General features: G+C 35.4%; 1 long non-coding RNA gene across 1 annotated transcript; it reads left to right on the top strand.

The window, feature by feature from the left end:
• The first annotated feature begins 3,552 nt into the window (after nucleotides 1-3,552).
• LOC130840825 (uncharacterized) lies at nucleotides 3,553-9,211 on the top strand. Its single transcript, XR_009050064.1, has 6 exons — nucleotides 3,553-3,674; nucleotides 4,280-4,384; nucleotides 5,081-5,134; nucleotides 6,138-6,242; nucleotides 8,486-8,539; nucleotides 9,113-9,211. It is a non-coding gene; the product is annotated as an uncharacterized LOC130840825 (long non-coding RNA).
• The last annotated feature ends 3,341 nt before the right edge of the window (nucleotides 9,212-12,552 follow it).

Genomic DNA, 12,552 nt, shown 5'->3' with positions numbered 1-12,552 from the left:
TTCATTTACAAATACTTTCTCCCATTCTGAAGGTTGTCTTTTTGTCTTGTTTATGGTTTCCTTTGCTGTGCAAAAGCTTTTAAGTTTCATTAGGTCCCATTTGTGTATTTTTGTTTTTATTTCCATTATTCTGGGAGGTGGGTCAAGAAGGATCTTGCTATGATTTATGTCAGAGAGTGTTCTGCCTATATTTTCCTCTGAGAGTTTTATGTTGTCCGGTCTTACAGTTAGGCCTTTAATCCATTTTGAGTTTATTTTTGTGTATGGTGTTAGGTAGTGTTCTAGTTTCATTCTTTCACATGTAGCTGTCCAGTTTTCCCAGCACCACTTATTGAAGAGGCTATCTTTTCTCCATTGTATGGTCTTGCCTCCTTTGTCATATGTTTGGTGTCATGTATTTTAAGCAATTACTTTACATTAATCCTTCCTTTGGTATTAGGGTAATACCAGCCTCATAGAATGAAATAGGAATTATTTTCTCTTCTTCTATTTTTCTGAGTTTGAGGAAAATTGGTATTAATTCTTCTTTAAATGGTCATCAAATTCACCAGTAAAACCAACTGGTCCCAGGCTTTTCTTTGTTGAGAGGTTTTTGATTACTGATTCAATCGCTTTACTTCTTACAGGTCTTTAAAGGTCTATTTCTATTTCTTCTGGAGTCAGTTTTGGTAATTTATGTTTCTAAGAATATATCCTTTTAATCTAGGTTATCTAATTTGTTGGCATGCAATTATTCATAGTATTCTCACATAATCCTTTTTATTTCTCTGAGGTCTGTAGCATGTCCCCACTTTCATTATTTATTTTAGTATTTTGCATCTTTTTTCTTTTTTTTTTTCTGAATCAACCTAGCTAAAGACTTGTCAACTTTATTGATCTTTTCAAAGAGCCAACGTTTCATTTTCTTGATTCTCTTGATTTTTCTGTTCTCAATATCATTTACCTCCACGCTAATTTCTTATTCCCTTCTTTCTACTAGCTTTGAGTCTAGTTTGGCACAATCCACTTCCTGAGGCTTATGAAGGGCCCAATCTTGCCTGAGGTGTGTGGCCACATGGAGGAAGGTTACTAAATTAGAATTCTGTTAGCAGAAAGAATAATAGTAGGTATTTATAGCTGATTGTTAGACAACAAGCAATGTCTGCCACATACCCCAAAGCCTACTACGCAGACTGATTCATATTAACAATGCTTTACATACTTAATGAATGAATTAATTAGTAGACAAAAAAGTAGTGAGGAAGAATATTTCCTGTGGTGGGAAATGGTACAAAGCTTTAATAGTTGTCTCAAATGTATAGATATCAAGTATTTGCATCATCATGGTGATTGAAAATATTGGAGAAAAGAAATGGAAGATGAAAAGCATGAACTCTTTTGCATTTGAGGTGACCACTGATGGAACTTTGTGGCTGGCATAAATCAAATCTTGACCTCCTTATGAAGCCGTGTAGCTTCATATGAGCTCGAGAAACCCTATGATCCAGGAAACAGGTGGTTCTTAATTTCATTGGATGAATTATTGAAATCTAGTAATTATAAATTAAATATGGCTTTATAAAATGCAATAGAAAGAGTAGATTTTTGACCAAGAGGTATAAACAAGTACTTTATACCTTTTTTCTGAGTCTGTATCATTTGTATTAATTGTGCCTTTTCTTTTTTTCTTTTTTTTTAATTTTTTTTGGGGGGGTACACCAAGTTCAATCATCTGTTTTTGTACACATATCCCCATATTCCCTCCCTTCCTTGACTCCCCCCCCTCGAGTCCCCCCCACCCTCCCCGCCCCAGTCCTCTAAGGCATCTTCCATCCTCGAGTTGGACTCCCTTTGTTATACAACAACTTCCCACTGACTATCTATTTTATAGTTGGTAGTATATATATGTCTGTGCTACTCTCTCGCTTCGTCTCAGTTTCCCCTTCACCCCCTGCCCCCTCCCATACCTCGAGTTCTCCAGTCCATTCTCTGTATCTGCGTCCTTGTTCTTGTCACTGAGTTCATCAGTACCATTTTTAGATTCCGTATATGTGAGTTAGCATACAGTATTTGTCCTTCTCTTTCTGACTTACTTCACTCTGTATGACAGATTGTAGTTCTATCCACCTCATTACATATAGCTCCATCTCATCCCTTTTTATAGCTGAGTAATATTCCATTGTATATATATGCCACATCTTCTGTATCCATTCATTTGTTGATGGGCATTTAGGTTGCTTCCATGTCCTGGCTATTGTAAATAGTGCTGCAATAAACATGATGGTACAAGTTTCTTTTGGGATTATGGTTTTCTTTGGGTATATGCCCAGGAGTGGGATGACTGGATCATATGGAAGTTCTATTTGTAGTTTTTGAAGGAACCTCCAAATTGTTTTCCATAGTGGCTGTACCAACTTACAGTCCCACCAACAGTGCAGGAGAGTTCCCTTTTCTCCACACCCTCTCCAACATTTGTTGCTTCCACATTTTGTGATGATGGCCATTCTGACTGGTGTGAGGTGATACCTCATTGTGGCTTTGACTTGCATTTCTCTGATGATTAGTGATGTTGAGCATCTTTTCATGTGTTTGTTGGCCATCTGTATGTCTTCTTTGGAGAAATGTCTATTTAGGTCTTCTGCCCATTTGTGGATTGGGTTATTTGCTTTTTTGGTATGAAGCTTCATGAGCTGCTTGTATATTTTGGAGGTTAATCCTTTGTCCGTTGTTTCATAGGCAATTATTTTTTCCCATTCTGAGGGTTGCCTTTTAGTCTTGTTTATGGTTTCTTTCGCTGTGCAAAAGCTTTTAAGTTTCATGAGGTCCCATTTGTTTATTCTTGATTTTATTTCCATGATTCTAGGAGGTGGGTCCAAAAGGATCTTGCTTTGATGGATGTCATAGAGTGTTCTGCCTATGTTTTCCTCTAGGAGTTTTATAGTGTCTGGCCTTACATGTAGGTCTTTAATCCATTTGGAGTTTATTTTTGTGTATGGTGTTAGGAAGTGTTCTACTTTCATTCTTTTACATGTTGCTGTCCAATTTTCCCAGCACCACTTATTGAAGAGGCTGTCTTTTTTCCGTTGTATACTCGTGCCTCCTTTGTCAAAGATAAGGTGCCCATATGTGTTTGGGCTTACTTCTGAGTTCTCTATTCTAGTCCATTGATCTTCCTTTCTATTTTTGTGCCAGTACCATACTGTCTTGATCACTATGGCCTTGTAGTATAGTTTGAAGTCAGGAAGCCTGATTCCACCAACTCCATTTTTCCTTCTCAAGATTGCTTTGGCTATTCGGGGTCTTTTGCGTTTCCATACAAATCGTAAGATTTCTTGCTCTAGTTCTGTGAAAAATGCCATTGGTAATTTGGTCGGGATTGCATTGAATCTGTAAATTGCTTTGGGTAGTACAGTCATTTTCACGATGTTGATTCTTCCAATCCAGGAACATGGTATGTCCCTCCATCTGTTTGTGTCGTCTTGGATTTCTTTCATCAATGTCTTAAAGTTTTCTGCATACAGATCTTTTGCCTCCTTAGGCAGGTTTATTCCTAGGTATTTTATTCTTTTTGTTGCAATGGTGAATGGGAGAGTTTCCTTAATTTCTCTTTCTGTTCTTCCTAATTGTGCCTTTTCTAATAGCTAATGGAAAGATTGTTCTCAATAAGCTAATGGATGGAGTAAAAGCTATTATAGGTGAGTGACAAATACTCTAGATCTAAGAACATAAATAATTATACTAAATTATATTTAATGGTATTTTTCATTATACCTATTGTCATTGATTGAGGCATTTTTCCTTTTTGTTCATGAATTGTATATAATGAATTCCCCAGAGTTGATTTAACTGTGGATAATCTTTATTTTAGTAACAGTGCTTCAGTGCACATCTTGATAGCAAGTATTTTATTCTATGAAGCATTTGTCAACAGCGTATTTCATATGAGTTTATAGTTATTATATATGAGTTAAAATGACCAAAGTATAGGTTAACACTGTAGATGAAGGAAAGCTTCAACTTTTATAGGTAATTGTATAAAGACTAACACGAATTCCATTCAATAACTAAAGATCAACCATCTAAAACATTTTAATTTATAGTGGCACTTTATATCCCTACATTTTATTGTGTACTATATCACGCTGTCCACAAGATGAGGAGATAATACCTTTCACATGTGTTTCTGTTGAAGATTTGCTCTTGAGATCATTGCTACATAGGAAAAGATTATTTATTTTTACATTTTAAATCTTTAAATAATTTTTAAAATTCTTAATTTTATAATTCTTATTATTTGTAGGGGAGGACATTGATATCTGTGACACAGAAGATATTCTGGAAAACATGGGGATAGAATTTACAGATGAGGAACGCTTGGAGCCGTTAAAAAAGTAACCGGTTGATGGTAAGCCTTTCAAATATCAATGTAGTAGTGGTTCTCAAATAGGGAGAGTTTCGCTCCGGAGGAAACATTTGGCAAAGTCTGGAGACATTTTTGGTTGTCACAACTTGGTGGGGGAGGGGAAGGTGCCACTGGCATCTAGTGGATAGAAGACATGCAGTGCACAGGACAGCTCCCTGCAGCAAAGAACTACCCAGCCCAAAATGTCAGTAGTGCTGCTTTTAAGACACTCTGCAATAAAACTTACAAGCAAACTTAGATTTGGGTGCTTAAGTAAGAATGTCTGTTCTGTTTGAGACGCGAGGAAAAGGCTTGTCAAAGATTAAGAAATCTTTATTGCGTAATTTAGTTCTTCATTTGGAAATCAAGAAACATACGGCACTGAGAAATGCCTGCCATTACTCTTAATTCTACTGGAATACTTAATGTTAAGCGAGGAAATTTAAGAAAAAGGAAGTGTGGTAGTTTACTAGAAATCCGAATGAGAAAATTAAAATACTGCATATTTCAGCAAGGTTGAATAATAATAATAATAATACTGGCTTTACTTGCCAAAGAGAAAGTAAAATGATCACATTTTTAAAGTTTTTTATTTCATAATGTTTTTATAAGTTGATAGATATGGAAAAATTTCTAAAGCCTTATTTCTGAAATGATTTTTAAATCATCTTAGTACCTGAATTATGTGTTTTCTTACAGCTGATGGAAAAATCTATCAGAACAGATTGCTGGAAGGTATAAAGACTCTTAGAGGTAGGAGAGAGTCATAATGAAAAAAGCAGATGAATTCAAGGTTTTTGTGATTCATATTTAACTTATTTCCTTGATATTTAAATATGAACCCTGCCTTCTTGTCATATATGTTTACTCTATCCTTAAGATTCATCTAAAGAGTGCTCTGTAATGGACCATTTTTTAATTGTGAGTTAGATAAATTAGAAGTTTGGGACTAACATATACACACTAATATATATAAAATAGAACAACAAGGACTTATTGCATAGCACAGGGAACTATACTCAGTATCTTATAATAAGCTATAATGGAAAAGAATCTGGAAAAGAATATATATGTGTGTGTAACTGAATCACTTTGCTGTACACTTGAAGCTAAAACAGCATTCATTGTAAATTAACTATGCTCCCATTTTTTAAAATTTTTCATTAAAAAAGGATTCTTCTATAGAGTGCTCTGTAATTTACCATTTCTTTATTGTGGTAAAATACACATAAGATAAAATTTACTATTTTAGCCATTTTTTAGTGAACAGTTCAGTAACATTAGGAACACAATCTTGCGCAACCATTACCACCGTCCATTTCCAGAACCTTTTCATCATCCCAAACAGAAACTCTAACAAGAAACCCATTAAAAAGTAACTCCCCATTTCCCCTCCCCCAGCCCCTGGTAACTACTACTCTACTTCCTGTCTCTATGAATTTGCCTATTTATGTACCTTATGTAAGTGGGTATCATTTACTTTTGTTATGTTGTGTTTTTAGAGAACAATCCACATTCCTTTGGAACTTCCCAGACTTTGGCAGGGCTTGAAATAATCAAAATCTAAATCTGTAGTATAAAAAAAATAAAAGAAAGGCCTTCTTTTATTCAGGAAATTTAATCAACAGTGAAGTCAACCAGTCTGAAAATGTAATCAACACCACCACCCATTAACTGAACAGAAGAATTGGATTGCCTGTTTATGTCACATTTTAGAGTTACTATATTTTGCTCTTATCCCTGTCTCTTTTTTAAGGAGGGGAAATTGATGTTAGTAAACTGGACACAGTTCTGGGAAGCATGGGGATGAACCTCACCGAAAAGGAACTTGAAGATCTGACACAGAGCCTGCCAGTTGATGGTGAGCAGCAGATGGTGACCATTCAAAGTTCAAATAGCATAGTGGTTAAAGGTACAGACTCTGGAGCGAGACTGACTGGGTTTGAATTCAAACTCTTCTGCTTAAAAGTTGTGTCATCTTAATGTTTCTCTGCCTCAGTTTCTTCATAGATGAAAGGAGTACATTATTAGCGTGTACTTGATGGAGATTTTGTGAGGATTAATCTAGACCAGTGTCTGGTACATAAAGCGTCCAGTACAGTTGCTAATTATTGTCATCTTTGCCATATTGTTCCAGTCATTACTGTTACTACCAGGCACCTCTGCACGCGTGGGAGCTTATCGTTATAGACCTCTTCAAAATACTTACTTGACATCAAGCTGTTGAGAAAAACTTTGAGAACCTAGAGAACAAACTCTTTCTCTGGACATTTCCATTAACTTACGTTAATGGGTTTTGCACTATGAAGTCTACACATTGCTGAAAATGTCAAGATTACTGAAGGACCGGGGGAAGATAAGGGAAAAAGAAAAAAAGTGGGGAGAGGTTGCAGAGGGCAGGACTTGTGACAGTGGGATGAAAAAGAATTTAAAAAGAGTAAATTTGAAAACCATGAGGGAGAAACAAAGAAAGCCTAATGAGCAGAATGATTACAGTTTCACCCCAAGTTGCATCACATTTGCAGAGATCATGTTCCCCCAGCTATTTAAGATAGAGAGAAAGAGGTATCATGCCGCCTTTTTTGTCCTCTCAGAGACCCTCATCACTGAGCAAAGTTATCTATAATTCGGGCCAGCACAGTGGACATGTTCTCCCTCTTTTAGAAGGCTCTAAGGATTCCTGTATGATGTGGCTGGAACTTGTTATCCAAGAGCTGATACTAGACTTAAATTCCCTTTTGAAAAGCTGGAAACAAGCTCTGATTTTTAAGAAATGTTAAATGAGGTTGAAGTGTAACTGTTCACAGAGCAATTCCCTCCCAGAAGGACAAGAATTAGGATATGTTAACTTTAGAAGATTCCAGTAAGGCCAAGAAATGTCTCACCACTGGGCAAATCCACTTTTTCCCATCTTAATCAGATGCCATTTAGTGGCATTTTGGTCACTTCTTACTTTCCATTTTTCAAAGATAAGTTCTTTTATAGAAGACATTGTGTTGTTACCCTTTCATTTTCCAACATTTTTGATTCACTAATGCAACATGTATGTTTTGTTTCCTTATTTTCTTTGTTGCTTGAATTTACACTAAATAGTGAAACTTGCCTCTAGATGTGGGACAACCAGCTTTGCTTGTAAGACCTTCTTTTAGCTCAAAATGCTAAAATTTAGCTGAAATTATAGTGGATTTTGTATTGTGCTTATTAGTTATATTTTCTCAATAAGGTAGTATGTAATTCAAGTTTTGTCTTCTGCAATTAGCGAAATAACAGGTAAACATTCTGAAAATAAAAGCACAAAAATGTGTCACTGCTTTCCTCTTTCTCGATACTTAATACAATTGAGATTCTGATTTAGTGAGCTTACTCTGTCTCTGTAATATTTCTATTTTAACATCCCTTTACAAACTGATGAAATAGGGGAATTCCCTGGTGATCCAGTGGTTAGGGCTTTGCACTCTCACTGCCGAGGACGCAAGTTCGATCCCCAGCCCAGAAACTAAGATCCCACAAGCCACATGGGTAGCCAAAAAAATAAATAAATAATAAAATAAAAATAAAGATTCCGCCCCAAAAAACTGATGAAATAAATCATTGTATATCTATTATATACAAAGCCTGCAATTAACTATAAGTCCTGAATTATTTCTAACTTGCACATATAATTTAAAGAGTCAATGAATTATTTTCGGTTTAATTGTAATAATGGATAAGTAGTGAGTATGGGTCAACTTTATATGAATGGAAAATTACTGAACTTAAAACAGTGAAATATGGTATACACCACCCTTTTAATTTTGCCCAGGAGCCTAACTAAATAATGGAGAGTTTTCCAATATCTAAATGCTAAAAAGCAGCTAAAATAAATGGAGCTTCCTTTACATATCATTCTTCTATGACTGAAAGTTTTAATATCTTAAAGCAAAAAAGTCAATGTCACATTGTTACTATAGCTATATATGTGAAATGTAAAACCTTTTTCTTGTTTCACACTAATGAAGGGGAGAAATAGGATAAAATTCTAGAGAAAGTGATAAGTACCATTGTTTTTGCTCGTTTTCTCTTTGATGTTATATGTGTAGGTGTCGTCTGTATGTTTTCTTGCAGTTGTTGGGAAAGTTGATATGAAAAAGGTAATGGATGACGTGAAAGCTTTCACAGGTTAGTGATAAATTTACTAATAAACTGAGGGCCCCAGGGCTCGACAATAATTTTTATTTTCCTATCATGTTTTCCCAATATCCTACTGCTAGGTCTAATGGAAAGTTTTTTCTTGGGTTACATAAATTTAAATTTGGTAAAAAGAAGCAAAAATAAAACAACACAAAATATACCTACAGGACTAAATGTAAGTTAGAAATCCTACATTCTGTAGAGCTTTCCTTCCTAATAAAATGTTTCCCTGCATGAAACTCGAGGCAGGCACAATAAATGGCACTGAATTTTTGAATAATTGAGGTAACATTGTCAACGATTACATTATTAACAAAATCATGTAACACTTTCTTACGACATTATATTAGTTATCTAGGTGGATTAATTGAACAGTATAGAAATGAATTTTTTTTTCTCAGAATTTAAAAAGAACTTTTGTCTATTAGTATTGAAGAAACAATTAAAGTTCTAATTTCCCCCAAGACTGTGCAGTAGATGCAGACTGCATCATGCTTTTGCTAGTCAACCTAAAATTTCGAATCATCACTAATATATGTAATTATTTCTAACTTTCTAAAGGTGAAAAGATCGATATCAACAACCTGGACAATGTGCTGAGTAATAAGGGAACTGAACTTCCAGACACAGAATATACAGAGCTGGTGAAAACACTGCCAGTTAGTGGTAAGCCTAAAAAATGCTGCTGGAACCTTCCTAACAACTAGAGCTTGTAAGCCTGGGAGGGAAATTCTAAAGTTTTAGAATTTAATGCCTAAGGATTGTTGGAAAATTTAAACTCTCGGTTATTTTTAAAAGCCTGCCGCCCAAATTGAAGGATATTCTAAAAAGTACGTGGCTTGCATGCATCAAAAATGTGAAAATCATGACGGAAAAGGAATGAGGAATTTTCCCAGATTAAAGAATAAAGAGACATGACAAATTGATGTTTAATTGCTAAAGATGACATTAATGGAACAACTAGTAACATTTGAGTAAATTGTGTAGATTAGTTAGATGTGCTATATCAGTGAAAATCTAATTTGGGTAATTGTACTGTGTCTATGTAAGAGAATGATGTATGTATGTGTATACATATATGTGTGTGTGTGTATATATGTATGTATGTATATGCATATATATTTAAGATAATGCACACTAAAGTATGTAGTGGTAAAGGGCATCGTGCCTGCAAGTCACTCACAAACATTCAGAAAAAAATAATAATAACATGCACCTACAGAGAGGACGATAAAACAAGTATGGTAAAATGTTAACATTTGGAAAATCCGGGTGAAGACTATGTGAGAATTCTTTGTACCATTTTTGCCACTTTCTAAAATCATATCAAAAAGCTGAAATAAAAAGACTCTGTCAGTGTCATATAGATATAAGTTTGAGAATCACTGAAATCTCCAGTGAAAAGCTGCCATGGTAATGTAAGCAATGATTTTGGTCTTTTACTTGTCTTGCTTTTTAGATTCCATAATAAGTAAAAACACAGTATTTGTCTTTCTGTCTGACTTACTTCATGAAGCATAATACTCTCCAGGTTCATTTATGTTGTTGCAAATGGCAAAATTTTATTCTTTTTTATGGCTGAGTAATATTCCACTGTGTATACCACATCTTTATCCAGTCACCTATTGAAGGACACAGGTTGATTCCATATCTTGCCTATTATAAGTAATAGAAATATGAACATTCTGGTGCATCTATCTTTTTGAATTAACGTTTTTATTTTCTTCAGATATGTATCCAGGAGTGGATTACTGGGTCATATGGTAGTTTTATTTTTAATTTTTAAAGGAATCTCTGTACTATTTTCCATAGTGGAAATACCAACTTACATTCCCATCAACAGTGTACCAAGGTTCCCTTTTCTCCACATCCTCACCAACATTTTTTATTTGTTGTTTTTTAATAATAGCCATTCTGACAGGTGTGAAGTGGTATTTCATTGTGATCTTAATTTGCATTTCCCTGATGATTAGTAATGTTGAGTATTTCAGTGTGGCTGTTGGCCTATAATATATCTTCTTTGGATAAACATACCCAGTCAGGGACTTCCTAGATGGTGCAGTGGCTAAGAATCCACCTGCCAAGGGAGGCGACACAGGTTCAAGCCCTGCTGCAGGAAGATCCCACGTGTCACGGAGCAACTAAGCCCGTGTGCCACAACTACTGAGCCTGTGCTCTAGAGCCCATGAGCCACAGCTGTTGAGCCCATGTGCCACAACTACTGAAGCCCATGTGCCTAGAGCCCATACTCCGCACCAAGAGAAGCCACAGCAATGAGAAACCCATGTACCGCAACAAAGAGTAGCCCCTGCTAGCGGCAGCTAGAGAAAGTCCTTGTACAGCAATGAAGACCCAATGCAGCCAATAAATACATAAATAAAACATGTCTTTCCTCTAAAAAAGGAAACAAAAAACCTAGTCAGGTCATTTGTCCGCTTTTTGATTTTTGATATTGAGTTGTATGAGCTCTTTATGTTTTGGATATTAACCCCTTATCAGACATATCATTTGCAGATATCTTCTCCCATTCAATAGGTTGTCTTTTCATTTTGTCGATGGTTTCCTTCACTGTGCAAAAGTTTTTAAGTTTCATTAGGTCGAATATGTTTATTTTTGCTTTTGTTCCCCTTGCTTGAGGAGACTGATCCAAAAAATATTGCTAAGACTTACACTCTGCTGGTGTTTTCTTCCAGGAGTTTTATGGTTTCCAGTCTTACATTTAGCCCTTTAATCCATTTTGAGTTTATTTTTGTAAATGGTGTGAGAAAATGTTCTACTTTAATTCTTTTACATGTATCTGTCCAGTTTTCTCAATACCACTTATTGAAGAGGCTGTCTTTCCCCCATTGTATATTTTTGCCTCCTTTGTTGGAGATGAATTAACTATATGTGTGTGGGCTTATTTCTAGCTCTCTGTTCCATTCCATTGATCTATATGTCTGTTTCTGTACCAGTACCATACTATTTTGATTACTCTAGTTTTGTAGTATAGTCTGAAGTCAGGGAGTGCGATAGTTCCAGCTTTGTTCTTTTTCCTCAAAGTTGCTTTGGTTATTTGGGGTCTTTTGTGGTTCCATATGAATTTTAGGGTTATTTGCTCTAGTTCTGTGAAAAATAGCATGGGTATTTTGATAGGGATTTAATTAAATCTGTAGATTGCTTTGGGTACTGCATTCATTTTAACAATATTAATTCTTCCAATCCATAAACAAGGGATACATTTCCATTTCTTTGTATCATCTTCAGTTTCCTTCATCAATGTTTTATAGATTTCAGAGTAAGGGTCTTTCACCTCTCTGGTTAAGTTTATATCAAAGCACTTTGTTATCTTTATGTGATTATAAATTGGATTGTTTTCTTGCTTTCTCTTTTTGATAATTCATTATTACTGTATAGAAAAGCAACAGATTTCTGTATCTTAATCTTTATCCTGCAACTTTATTCAATTCATTTATTAGTTTTAATAGTTTTTTGATAGAGACTTTAGGGTTTTCTATATAAAGTATTATGTCATCTGCAAATAGTAACAGTTTTACTTCTTCATTCCTAATTTGGATGGTTTCTATTTCTTTTTCTTCTCTGGTTGCTGTAGCTAGGGCTTCCAACAGTATGTCCAATAGAAATGGTGAGAGTGGGCACTCTTATTTTGTTCCTGAATTTGGAGGAAAAGCTTTCAGCTTTTCACCACTGAGTATGATGTTAACTGTGGGCTGTACGTGGCCCTTATTATAGTTGAGATATGTTCCCTGTATACCAACTTCATGATGAATGGGTATTGAATTTTGTCAAATGCTTTTTCTGCATCTATTTTTTTAAGCTCTTTATTGGAGTATAGTTGCTTTCACTGTTGTGCCAGTTTCTGCTGTACAACAAAGTGAATCAGCTGTATTTATACATATATCCCCATATCCCCTCCCTCCCACGTCTCCTTCCCACCCTCCCTATCCCACTCCTCTAAGTGATCACCAATCATCGAGTTGATGTCCCTGTGTTATGCAGCA

The sequence above is a fragment of the Hippopotamus amphibius genome, chromosome 17 (genome assembly GCF_030028045.1).
Source record: "Hippopotamus amphibius kiboko isolate mHipAmp2 chromosome 17, mHipAmp2.hap2, whole genome shotgun sequence".
Taxonomy (NCBI): Eukaryota; Metazoa; Chordata; class Mammalia; order Artiodactyla; family Hippopotamidae; genus Hippopotamus; species Hippopotamus amphibius.
Note: the sequence above shows the minus strand (reverse complement) of the source record. Positions and strands in the feature narration are given on the sequence as shown.